This window comes from Vicugna pacos, unplaced genomic scaffold (assembly GCF_048564905.1).
Source record: "Vicugna pacos unplaced genomic scaffold, VicPac4 SAC-SAT, whole genome shotgun sequence".
NCBI classification, from domain to species: Eukaryota; Metazoa; Chordata; class Mammalia; order Artiodactyla; family Camelidae; genus Vicugna; species Vicugna pacos.
Window position 1 is genome coordinate 50,371,876 of NW_027328721.1, and position 13,511 is coordinate 50,385,386.

Here is a 13,511-nt window from a genome sequence, read left to right on the forward strand (position 1 = left end):
AGAGACAACTCCACGCAGCTCTCTGCAGTCACAGGTGTTCCCTGTTCGAGGAAGTCCGAGAAATAACTTCCCTGACCTTGGGGAGGCAGCCTCTGTCACTGGGATATTCTGCAAACACCCCTAGCATTTCCAGGCACAGAGACATTAGGAAAATCCTTAGGGGAGACGAGCATAGGCTTTCCGTTAGAACCCACGCGCTGCCGACCGTTGGTGGAACCTCCCCACGCTCAGGATTCCGGAACCATTGTCAGTGCGTGGGGGAGGTCGAGAGACAACTCCACGCAGCTTTCTGCAGTCACAGGTGTTCCCTGTTCGGGGAAGTCCGAGAAATACCTTCCCTGAAATTCGGTAGGCAGCCTCTGACACGGGGATATCCTGCAAACCCCCCTAGCATTCCATGGCACAGAGACATTAGGAAAACCCTCAGGGGAGACGAGCTTAGGCATTCCGTTAGAACCCACGCTCTGCCGACCGTTGGTGGAACCTACCCACGCTCAGGAATTCGGAACCATTGTCAGTGCGTGGGGGAGCTCGAGAGACAACTCCACGCAGCTCTCTGCAGTCACAGGTGTTCCCTGTTCGGAGAAGTCCGAGAAATACATTCCCTGACCTTGGGGAGGCAGCCTCGGTCACTGGGATATCCTGCAATCACCCCTAGCATACCCTGGCACAGAGACATTAGGAAAACCCTCAGGGGAAACGAGCGTAGGCTTTCCGTAGAACCCACGCCCTGCCGACCGTTGGTGGAACCTCCCCAAGCTCAGGATTCCGGAACCATTGTCAGTGCGTGGGGGAGCTCGAGAGACAAATCCACGCAGCTCTCTTCAGTCACAGGTGTTCCCTGTTCGGGGAAGTCCGAGAAATACCTTCCCTGACCTTGGGGAGGCAGCCTCTATCACTGGGATAACCTGTAAACTCCCCTAGCATTTCCTGGCACAGAGACATTAGGAAAACCCTTAGGGGAGACGAGCTTAGGCTTTCCGTTAGAACCCACGCGATGCCGACCTTTGGTGGAACCTCCCCACGCTCAGGATTCCGGAACCATTGTCAGTGCGTGGGGGAGGTCGAGAGACAACTCCACGCAGCTCTCTACAGTCACAGATGTTCCCTTTTCGGGGAAGCCCGAGAAATAACTTCCCTGACCTTGGGGAGGCAGCCGCTGTCACTGGGATATCCTGCAAATCCCCTAGCATACCCTGGCACAGAGACATTAGGAAAACCCTCAGGGGAGTCGAGCTTAGGCTTTCCGTTAGAACCCACGCGCTGCCGACCGTTGGTGGAACCTCCCCACGCTCAGGATTCCGGAACCGTTTTCAGTGCGTGGGGGAGCACGAGAGACAACTCCAGGCAGCTCTCTTCAGTCACAGGTGTTCCCTGTTCGGGGAAGTCAGAGAAATAACTTCCCTGACCTTGGGGAGGCAGCCTCTGTCACTGGGATATCCTGCAAACCCCCCTAGCATTCCCTGGCACAGAGACATTAGGAAAACCCTCAGGGGAGACGAGCTTAGGCTTTCCGTTAGAACTCACGCGCTGCCTACCGTTGGTGGAACCTCCCCACGCTCAGGATTCCGGAACAATTAGCAGTGCATGGGGGAGATCGAGAGACAACTCCACGCAGCTCTCTTCAGTCACAGGTGTTCCCTGTTTGGGGAAGTCCTAGAAATAACTTCCCTGAACTTGTGTAGGCAGCCTCTGACACTGGGTTATCCTGCAAACCCCCCTAGCAATCCCTGGCACTGAGACATTAGGAAAACCCTCAGGGGAGACGAGCTTAGGCTTTCCTTTAGAACCCACGCGCTGCCGACCGTTGGTGGAAACTACCCACGCTCAGGTTTCCGGAACCATTGTCAGTGCGTGGGGGAGCTCGAGAGACAGCTCCACGCAGCTCTCTTCAGTCACAGGTGTTCCCTGTTCGGGGAAGTCCAAGAAATAACTTCCCTGATCTTGGGAGGCAGGCTCTGTCACTGGGATATCCTGCAAATCCCCCTAGCATTCCCTGGCACAGAGATATTAGGAAAACCCTCAGGGGAGACGAGCTTAGGCTTTCCGTTAGAACCCACGTTCTGACGACCGTTGGTGGAACCTCCCCACGCTCAGGATTCCGGAAGCATTGTCAGTGCATGGGGGAGCTCGAGAGACAACTCCACACAGCTCTCTTCAGTCACAGCTGTTCCCTGTTCTGGGAAGTCCGAGAAATACTTTCCCTGACCTTGGGGAGGCAGCCTCTGTCACTGGGATATCCTGCAAAACCCCCTAGCATTCCCTGGCACAGAGACATTAGGAAAACCCTCAGGGGAGACGAGCTTAGGCTTTCCGTTAGAACCCACGCGCTGCCGACCCTTGTTGGAACCTCCCCACGCTCAGGATTCCGGAAACATTGTCAGTGCGTGGGGAACTCGAGAGACAACTCCACGCAGCTCTCTGCAGTCACAGTTGTTCCCTGTACGGGGAAGTCCGAGAAATACATTCCCTGACCTTGGGGAGGCAGCCTCTGTCACTGGGATATCCTGCAAACCCCCCTAGCATTCCCTGGCACAGAGATATTAGGAAAATCCTCAGGGGAGACGAGCTTATGCATTCCGTTAGAACCCACGCTCTGCCGACCGTTGGTGAAACCTCCCCACGCTCAGGAATTCGGAACCATTGTCAGTGCGTCGGGGAGCTCGAGAGACAACTCCACGCAGCTCTCTGCAGTCACAGGTGTTCCCTGTTCGGGGAAGTCCGAGAAATATCTTCCCTGACCATGTGGAGGCAGCCTCTGTCACTGGGATACCTGCAAACCACCCTAGCATTTCCTGGCAAAGAGATATTTGGAAAATCCTCAGGGGAGACGAGCTTAGGAATTCCGTTTGAACCCACGCGCTGCCGAATGTTGGTGGAACCTTCCGACGCTCAGGATTCCAGAAACATTGTCAGTGCGTTGGGGAGCTCGAGAGACAACTCCATGCATCTCTCTTCATTCACAGGTGTTCCCTATTCGGAGAAGTCCGAGAAATACCTTCCCTGATCTTGGGGAGGCAGCCTCTGTCACTGGTATATCCTGCAAACCCCCCTAGCATTCCCTGGCACAGAGACATTAGTAAAATCCTCAGGGGAGACAAGCTTAGGTTTCCGTTAGAACCCACGCGCTGCCGACCGTTGGTGGAACCTCCCCACGCTCAGGATTCCAGAAATATTGTCAGTGCGTGGGGTAGCTCGAGAGACAACTCCACGCAGCTCTCTTCAATCACAGGTGTTCCCTGTTCGGGGAAGTCTGAGAAATACCTTCCCTGACCTTGGGGAGGCAGCCTCTGTCACTGGAATATCCTGCAAACCCCCTAGCATTCCCTGGCACAGAGATATTAGGAAAACCCTCAGGGGAGACGAGCTTATGTTTTCCGTTAGAACCCACGCGCTGCCGACCGTTTGTGGAACCTCCCCACGCTCAGGATTCCGGAACCATTGTCAGTGCGTGGGGGAGCTCGAGAGAAAACTCCACGCAGCTCTCTTCAGTCAAAGGTGTTCCCTGTTCGGGGAAGTCCGAGTTATATCTTCCCTGAACTTGGGGAGGCAGCCTCTGTCACTGGGATATCCTGCAAACCCCCCTAGCATTCCCTGGCACAGAAAATTTGGAAAAAACTCAGGGGAGACGAGCTTAGGCTTTCCGTTAGAACCCACGCGCTGCCGTCCGTTGGTGGAACCTCCACAAGCTCAGGATTCCGGAACCATTGTCAGTGCTTAGGGAACCTCGAGAGACAACTCCACGCAGCTCTCTTCAGTCACAGGTGTTCCCTGTTCGGGAAAGTCCGAGAAATAACTTCCCTGAACTTGGGGAGGCAGCCTCTGTCACTGGGATATCCTGCAAACCCCCCTAGCATTCCCTGGTACAGGGAAATTTGGAAAAACCTCAGGGGAGACGAACTTAGGCTTTCCGTTTGAACCCACGCGCTGCCGACCTTTGGTGGAACCTCCCCACGCTCAGGATTCCGGAACCATTGTCAGTGCGTGGGGGAGCTCGAGAGACAACTCCACGCAGCTCTCTGCAGTCACAGGTGTTCCCTGTTCGGGGAAGTCCGAGAAATACCTTCCCTGACCTTGTGGAGGCAGCCTCGGTCACTGGGATATCCTGGAAGCACCCCTAGCATTCCCTGGCACAGAGACATTAGGAAAACCCTCAGGGGAGACGGGCTTATGCATTCCCTTAGAACCCACGCGCTTCCGACCGTTGGTGGAGCCTCCCCACGCTCAGGATTCGGGAACCATTGTCAGTGCGTGGGGGAGCTGGAGAGAAAACTCCACGCAGCTCTCTTCAGTCACAGGTGTTCCCTGTTCGGGGAAGTCCGAGAAATACCTTCCCTGACCTTGGGGAGGCAGCCTCTGTCACTGGGATATCCTGCAAACCCCCCTAGCATTCCCTGGCACAGAGATATTAGGAAAACCCTCAGGGGAGACGAGCTTAGGCTTTCCGTTAGAACCCACGCGCTGCCGACCCTTGGTGGAACCTCCCCACGCTCAGGATTCCGGAACCATTGTCAGTGCGTGGGGAGCTCGAGAGACAACTCCACGCAGCTCTCTGCAGTCACAGGTGTTCCCTGTTCGAGGAAGTCCGAGAAATAACTTCCCTGACCTTGGGGAGGCAGCCTCTGTCACTGGGATATTCTGCAAACACCCCTAGCATTTCCAGGCACAGAGACATTAGGAAAATCCTTAGGGGAGACGAGCATAGGCTTTCCGTTAGAACCCACGCGCTGCCGACCGTTGGTGGAACCTCCCCACGCTCAGGATTCCGGAACCATTGTCAGTGCGTGGGGGAGGTCGAGAGACAACTCCACGCAGCTTTCTGCAGTCACAGGTGTTCCCTGTTCGGGGAAGTCCGAGAAATACCTTCCCTGAAATTCGGTAGGCAGCCTCTGACACGGGGATATCCTGCAAACCCCCCTAGCATTCCATGGCACAGAGACATTAGGAAAACCCTCAGGGGAGACGAGCTTAGGCATTCCGTTAGAACCCACGCTCTGCCGACCGTTGGTGGAACCTACCCACGCTCAGGAATTCGGAACCATTGTCAGTGCGTGGGGGAGCTCGAGAGACAACTCCACGCAGCTCTCTGCAGTCACAGGTGTTCCCTGTTCGGAGAAGTCCGAGAAATACATTCCCTGACCTTGGGGAGGCAGCCTCGGTCACTGGGATATCCTGCAATCACCCCTAGCATACCCTGGCACAGAGACATTAGGAAAACCCTCAGGGGAAACGAGCGTAGGCTTTCCGTAGAACCCACGCCCTGCCGACCGTTGGTGGAACCTCCCCAAGCTCAGGATTCCGGAACCATTGTCAGTGCGTGGGGGAGCTCGAGAGACAAATCCACGCAGCTCTCTTCAGTCACAGGTGTTCCCTGTTCGGGGAAGTCCGAGAAATACCTTCCCTGACCTTGGGGAGGCAGCCTCTGTCACTGGGATAACCTGTAAACTCCCCTAGCATTTCCTGGCACAGAGACATTAGGAAAACCCTTAGGGGAGACGAGCTTAGGCTTTCCGTTAGAACCCACGCGATGCCGACCTTTGGTGGAACCTCCCCACGCTCAGGATTCCGGAACCATTGTCAGTGCGTGGGGGAGGTCGAGAGACAACTCCACGCAGCTCTCTACAGTCACAGATGTTCCCTTTTCGGGGAAGCCCGAGAAATAACTTCCCTGACCTTGGGGAGGCAGCCGCTGTCACTGGGATATCCTGCAAATCCCCTAGCATACCCTGGCACAGAGACATTAGGAAAACCCTCAGGGGAGTCGAGCTTAGGCTTTCCGTTAGAACCCACGCGCTGCCGACCGTTGGTGGAACCTCCCCACGCTCAGGATTCCGGAACCGTTTTCAGTGCGTGGGGGAGCACGAGAGACAACTCCAGGCAGCTCTCTTCAGTCACAGGTGTTCCCTGTTCGGGGAAGTCAGAGAAATAACTTCCCTGACCTTGGGGAGGCAGCCTCTGTCACTGGGATATCCTGCAAACCCCCCTAGCATTCCCTGGCACAGAGACATTAGGAAAACCCTCAGGGGAGACGAGCTTAGGCTTTCCGTTAGAACTCACGCGCTGCCTACCGTTGGTGGAACCTCCCCACGCTCAGGATTCCGGAACAATTAGCAGTGCATGGGGGAGATCGAGAGACAACTCCACGCAGCTCTCTTCAGTCACAGGTGTTCCCTGTTTGGGGAAGTCCTAGAAATACCTTCCCTGAACTTGTGTAGGCAGCCTCTGACACTGGGTTATCCTGCAAACCCCCCTAGCAATCCCTGGCACAGAGACATTAGGAAAACCCTCAGGGGAGACGAGCTTAGGCTTTCCTTTAGAACCCACGCGCTGCCGACCGTTGGTGGAAACTACCCACGCTCAGGTTTCCGGAACCATTGTCAGTGCGTGGGGGAGCTCGAGAGACAGCTCCACGCAGCTCTCTTCAGTCACAGGTGTTCCCTGTTCGGGGAAGTCCAAGAAATAACTTCCCTGATCTTGGGAGGCAGGCTCTGTCACTGGGATATCCTGCAAATCCCCCTAGCATTCCCTGGCACAGAGATATTAGGAAAACCCTCAGGGGAGACGAGCTTAGGCTTTCCGTTAGAACCCACGTGCTGACGACCGTTGGTGGAACCTCCCCACGCTCAGGATTCCGGAAGCATTGTCAGTGCATGGGGGAGCTCGAGAGACAACTCCACACAGCTCTCTTCAGTCACAGCTGTTCCCTGTTCTGGGAAGTCCGAGAAATACTTTCCCTGACCTTGGGGAGGCAGCCTCTGTCACTGGGATATCCTGCAAACCCCCCTAGCATTCCCTGGCACAGAGACATTAGGAAAACCCTCAGGGGAGACGAGCTTAGGCTTTCCGTTAGAACCCACGCGCTGCCGACCCTTGTTGGAACCTCCCCACGCTCAGGATTCCGGAAACATTGTCAGTGCGTGGGGGAGCTCGAGAGACAACTCCACGCAGCTCTCTGCAGTCACAGTTGTTCCCTGTACGGGGAAGTCCGAGAAATACATTCCCTGACCTTGGGGAGGCAGCCTCTGTCACTGGGATATCCTGCAAACCCCCCTAGCAATCCCTGGCACAGAGATATTAGGAAAATCCTCAGGGGAGACGAGCTTATGCATTCCGTTAGAACCCACGCTCTGCCGACCGTTGGTGAAACCTCCCCACGCTCAGGAATTCGGAACCATTGTCAGTGCGTCGGGGAGCTCGAGAGACAACTCCACGCAGCTCTCTGCAGTCACAGGTGTTCCCTGTTCGGGGAAGTCCGAGAAATATCTTCCCTGACCATGTGGAGGCAGCCTCTGTCACTGGGATACCTGCAAACCACCCTAGCATTTTCTGGCAAAGAGATATTTGGAAAATCCTCAGGGGAGACGAGCTTAGGAATTCCGTTTGAACCCACGCGCTGCCGAATGTTGGTGGAACCTTCCCACGCTCAGGATTCCAGAAACATTGTCAGTGCGTTGGGGAGCTCGAGAGACAACTCCATGCATCTCTCTTCATTCACAGGTGTTCCCTATTCGGAGAAGTCCGAGAAATAAATTCCCTGACCTTGGGGAGGCAGCCTCTGTCACAGGGATATCCTGCAAACACCCCTAGCATTCCCTGGCACAGAGACATTAGGAAAACCCTCAGGGGAGACGAGCTTAGGCTTTCCGTTATAACCCACTTGCTGCCGACCGTTGGTGGAAACTACCCACGCTCAGGTTTCCGGAACCATTGTCAGTGCGTGGGGGAGCTCGAGAGACAGCTCCACGCAGCTCTCTGCAGTCACAGGTGTTCCCTGTTCGGGGAAGTCCAAGAAATAACTTCCCTGATCTTGGGAGGCAGGCTCTGTCACTGGGATATCCTGCAAACCCCCCTAGCATTCCCTGGCACAGAGATATTAGGAACACCCTCAGGGGAGACGAGCTTAGGCTTTCCGTTAGAACCCACGTGCTGACGACCGTTGGTGGAACCTCCCCACGCTCAGGATTCCGGAAGCATTGTCAGTGCATGGGGGAGCTCGAGAGACAACTCCACACAGCTCTCTTCAGTCACAGCTGTTCCCTGTTCTGGGAAGTCCGAGAAATACATTCCCTGACCTTGGGGAGGCAGCCTCTGTCACTGGGATATCCTGCAAACCCCCCTAGCATTCCCTGGCACAGAGAAATTAGGAAAACCCTCAGGGGAGACGAGCTTAGGCTTTCCGTTAGAACCCACGCGCTGCCGACCCTTGTTGGAACCTCCCCACGCTCAGGATTCCGGAAAAATTGTCAGTGCGTGGGGGAGCTCGAGAGACAACTCCACGCAGCTCTCTGCAGTCACAGTTGTTCCCTGTTCGGGGAAGTCCGAGAAATACATTCCCTGACCTTGGGGAGGCAGCCTCTGTCACTGGGATATCCTGCAAACCCCCCTAGCATTCCCTGGCACAGAGATATTAGGAAAATCCTCAGGGGAGACGAGCTTAGGCATTCCGTTAGAACCCACGCCCTGCCGACCGTTGGTGGAACCTCCCCACGCTCAGGAATTCGGAACCATTGTCAGTGCGTCGGGGAGCTCGAGAGACAACTCCACGCAGCTCTCTGCAGTCACAGGTGTTCCCTGTTCGGGGAAGTCCGAGAAATATCTTCCCTGACCTTGTGGAGGCAGCCTCTGTCACTGGGATACCTGCAAACCACCCTAGCATTTCCTGGCAAAGAGATATTTGGAAAATCCTCAGGGGAGACGAGCTTAGGAATTCCGTTTGAACCCACGCGCTGCCGAATGTTGGTGGAACCTTCCCACGCTCAGGATTCCAGAAACATTGTAAGTGCGTTGGGGAGCTCGAGAGACAACTCCATGCATCTCTCTTCATTCACAGGTGTTCCCTGTTCGGAGAAGTCCGAGAAATAAATTCCCTGACCTTGGGGAGGCAGCCTCTGTCACAGGGATATCCTGCAAACACCCCTAGCATTCCCTGGCACAGAGACATTAGGAAAACCCTCAGGGGAGACGAGCATAGGCTTTCCGTTAGAACCCACGAGCTGCCGACCGTTGGTGGAAACTACCCACGCTCAGGTTTCCGGAACCATTGTCAGTGCTTGGGGGAGCTCGAGAGACATCTCCACGCAGCTCTCTGCAGTCACAGGTGTTCCCTGTTCGGGGAAGTCCGAGAAATAACTTCCCTGACCTTGGGAAGGCAGCCTCTGTCACTGGGATATCCTGCAAACCCCCCTTGCATTCCCTTGCACAGAGATATTAGGAAAATCCCCAGGGGAGACGAGCTTAGGCATTCCGTTAGAACCCACGCGCTGCCGACCGTTGGTGGAACCTCCCCACGCTCAGGATTCCGGAACCATTGTCAGTGCGTGGGGGAGCTCGAGAGACAACTCCACGCAGCTCTCTTCAGTCACAGGTGTTCCCTGTTCGGGGAAGTCCGAAAAATACCTTCCCTGAACTTGGGTAGGCAGCCTCTGACACTGGGATATCCTGCAAACCCCCCTAGCATTCCCTGGCACAGAGACATTAGGAAAACCCTCAGGGGAGACGAGCTTAGGCTTTCCGTTAGAACCCACGCGCTGCCGACCGTTGGTGGAAACTACCCACGCTCAGGTTTCCGGAACCATTGTCACAGCGTGGGGGAGCTCGAGAGACAACTCCACGCAGCTCTCTGCAGTCACAGGTGTTCCCTGTTCGGGGAAGTCCGAGAAATACATTCCCTGACCTTGGGGAGGCAGCCTCTGTCACTGGGATATCCTGCAAACCCCCCTAGCATTCCCTGGCACAGAGATATTAGGAAAATACTCAGGGGGGACGAGCTTAGGCATTCCGTTAGAACCCACGCGCTGCCGACCGTTGGTGGAACCTCCCCACGCTCAGGATTCCGGAACCATTGTCAGTGCTTGGGGGAGCTCGAGAGACAACTCCACGCAGCTCTCTTAAGTCACAGGTGTTCCCTGTACGGGGAAGTCAGAGAAATACCTTCCCTGACCTTGGGGAGGCAGCCTCTGTCTCTGGGATAACCTGCAAACCCCCCTAGCATTCCCTGGCACAGAGATATTAGGAAAATCCTCAGGGGAGACGAGCTTAGGCATTCCGTTAGAACCCACGCGCTGCCGACCGTTGGTGGAGCCTCCCCACGCTCAGGATTCCGGAACCATTGTCAGTGCGTGGGGGAGCTCGAGAGACAACTCCACGCAGCTCTCTTCAGTCACAGGTGTTCCCTATTCGGGGAGGTCCGAGAAATAACTTCCCTGACCTTGGGGAGGCACCCTCTTTCACTGGGATACCTGCAAAACCCCTAGCATCCCCTGGCACAGGGACATTAGGAAAATCCTCAGGGGAGACGAGCTTAGGCATTCCGTTAGAACCCACGTGCAGCAGACTGATGGTGGAACCTCCCCACGCTCATGATTCCAGAAATATTGTCAGTGCGTGGGGGAGCTCGAGAGACAACTCCATGCAGCTCTCTTCATTCACAGGTGTTCCCTGTTTGGAGAAGTCCAAGAAATAACTTCCCTGAACTTGGGGAGGCAGCCTCTTTCACTGGGATACCTGCAAACAACCCTCGCATTCCCTGGCACAGAGATATTAGGAAATCCTTCAGGGGAGACGAGCTTAGGCTTTGCGTTAGAACTCACCCGCTGCCTACCGTTGGTGGAACCTCCCCACGCTCAGGATTCCGGAACAATTAGCAGTGCATGGGGGAGCTCGAGAGACAACTCCACGCAGCTCTCTTCAGTCACAGGTGTTCCCTGTTCGGGGAAGTCCGAAAAATACCTTCCCTGAACTTGGGTAGGCAGCCTCTGACACTGGGATATCCTGCAAACCCCCCTAGCATTCCCTGGCACAGAGATATTAGGAAAACCCTCAGGGGAGACGAGCTTAGGCTTTCCGTTAGAACCCACGCGCTGCCGACCGTTGGTGGAAACTACCCACGCTCAGGTTTCCGGAACCATTGTCAGTGCGTGGGGGACCTCGAGAGACAACTCCACGCAGCTCTCTGCAGTCACAGGTGTTCCCTGTTAGGGGAAGTCCGAGAAATATCTTCCCTGACCTTGGGGAGGCAGCCTCGGTCACTGGGATAACCTGCAAACACCCCTAGCATTCCCTGCCACAGAGACATTAGGAAAAACCTCATGGGAGACGAGCTTACGCTTTCCGTTAGCACCCACGCCCTGCCGCCCGTTGGTGGAACATCCCCACGCTCAGGATTCCGGAACCATTGTCAGTGCGTGGGGGAGCTCGAGAGACAACTCCACGCAGCTCTCTTCAGTCACAGGTGTTCCCTGTTCGGGGAAGTCCGAGAAATACCTTCCCTGAACTTGGGGAGGCAGCCTCTGTCACTGGGATAACCTGCAAACCCCCCTAGCATTCCCTGGCACAGAGATATTAGGAAAATCCTCAGGGGAGACGAGCTTAGGCATTCCGTTAGAACCCACGCGCTGCCGACCGTTGGTGGAACCTCCCCACGCTCAGGATTCCGGAATCAATGTCAGTGCGTGGGGGAGCTCGAGAGACATCTCCACGCAGCTCTCTTCAGTCACAGGTGTTCCCTGTTCAGGGAAGTCCGAGAAATACCTTCCCTGACCTTGGGGAGGCAGCCTCGGTCACTGGGATATCCTGCAAACAACCCTAGCATTCCCTGACACAGAGACATTAGGAAAAACCTCAGGGGAGACGAGCTTACGCTTTCCGTTAGAACTCACGCCCTGCCGCCCGTTGGTGGAACATCCCCAAGCTCAGGATTCCGGAACAATTGTCAGTGCGTGGGGGAGCTCGAGACACAACTCCACGCATCTCTCTGCAGTCACAGGTGTTCCCTGTTCGGGGAAGTCCGAGAAATACCTTCCCTGACCTTGGGGAGGCAGCCTCTGTCACTGGGATAACCTGCAAACCCCCCTAGCATTCCCTGGCACAGAGAAATTAGGAAAAACCTCAGGGGTGATTAGCTTATGCTTTCCGTTAGAACCCACGCGCTGCCGACCGTTGGTGGAACCTCCCCACGCTCAGGATTCCGGAACCATTGTCAGTGTGTGGGGGAGCTCGAGAGACAACTCCACGCAGCTCTCTTTAGTCACAGGTGTTCCATATTCGGGGAAGTCCGAGAAATAACTTCCCTGAACTTGGGGAGGCAGCCTCTGTCACTGGGATATCCTGCAAACCCCCCTAGCATTCCTTGGCACAGAGACATTAGGAAAACCCTCAGGGGTGAATAGCTTAGGCTTTCCGTTTGAACCCACGCGCTGCCGACCGTTGGTGGAACCTCCCCACGCTCAGGATTCCGGAACCATTGTCAGTGCGTGGGGGAGCTCGAGAGACAACTCCACGCAGCTCTCTTCAGTCACAGGTGTTCCCTGTTCTGGGAAGTCCGAGAAATACCTTCCCTGACCTTGGGGAGGCAGCCTCTGTCACTGGGATATCCTGCAAACTCCCCTAGCATTCCCTGGCACAGAGACATTAGGAAAACCCTCAGGGGAGACGAGCTTAGGCTTTCCGTTAGAACCCACGAGCTGCCGACAGTTGGTGGAACCTCCCCACGCTCAGGATTCCGGAACCATTTTCCGTGCGTGGGGGAGCTCGAGAGACAACTCCACGCAACTCTCTTCAGTCACAGGTGTTTCCTGTTCGGGGAAGTCCGAGAAATACCTTCCCTGAACTTGGGGAGGCAGCCTCTGTCACTGTTATATCCTGCAAACCCCCCTAGCATTCCCTGGCACAGAGACATTAGGAAAACCCTCATGGGAGACGAGCTTAGGCTATCCGTTAGAACCCATGCGCTGCCGACCTTTGGTGGAACCTCCCCACGCTCAGGAATACTGAACCATTGTCAGTGCGTGGGGGAGCTCGAGAGACAACTCCACGCAGCTCTCTTCAGTCACAGGTGTTCCCTGTTCGGGGAAGTCCGAGAAATACCTTCCCTGAACTTGGGGAGGCAGCCTCTGTCACTGGGATATCCTGCAAACCCCTCTAGCATTCCCTGGCACAGAGTCATTCGAAAAACCCTCAGGGGAGACGAGCTTAAGCTTTCCGTTAGAACCCACGCGCTGCCGACCGTTGGTGGAACCTCCCCACGCTCAGGATTCCGGAACCATTGTCAGTGCGTGGGGGAGCTCGAGAGACAACTCCACGAAGCTCTCTTCAGTCACAGGTGTGCCCTGTACCGGGAAGTCCGAGAAATACCTTCCCTGACCTTGGGGAGGCAGCCTCTGTCACTGGGATATCCTGCAAACCCCCCTAGCATTCCCTGGCACAGAGACATTAGGAAAACCCTCAGGGGAGACGAGCTTATGCTTTTCGTTAGAACCCACGCGCTGCCGACATTTGGTGGAACATACCCACGCTCAGGTTTCCGGAACCATTGTCAGTGCGTGCGGGAGCTCGAGAGACAACTCCACGCAGCTCTCTTCATTCACAGGTGTTCCCTGTTCGGGGAAGTCCGAGAAATACCTTCCCTGAACTTGGGGAGGCAGCCTCTGTCACTGGGATATCCTGCAAACCCCCCTAGCATTCCCTGGCACAGAGTCATTCGAAAAACCCTCAGGGGAGACGAGCTTAAGCTT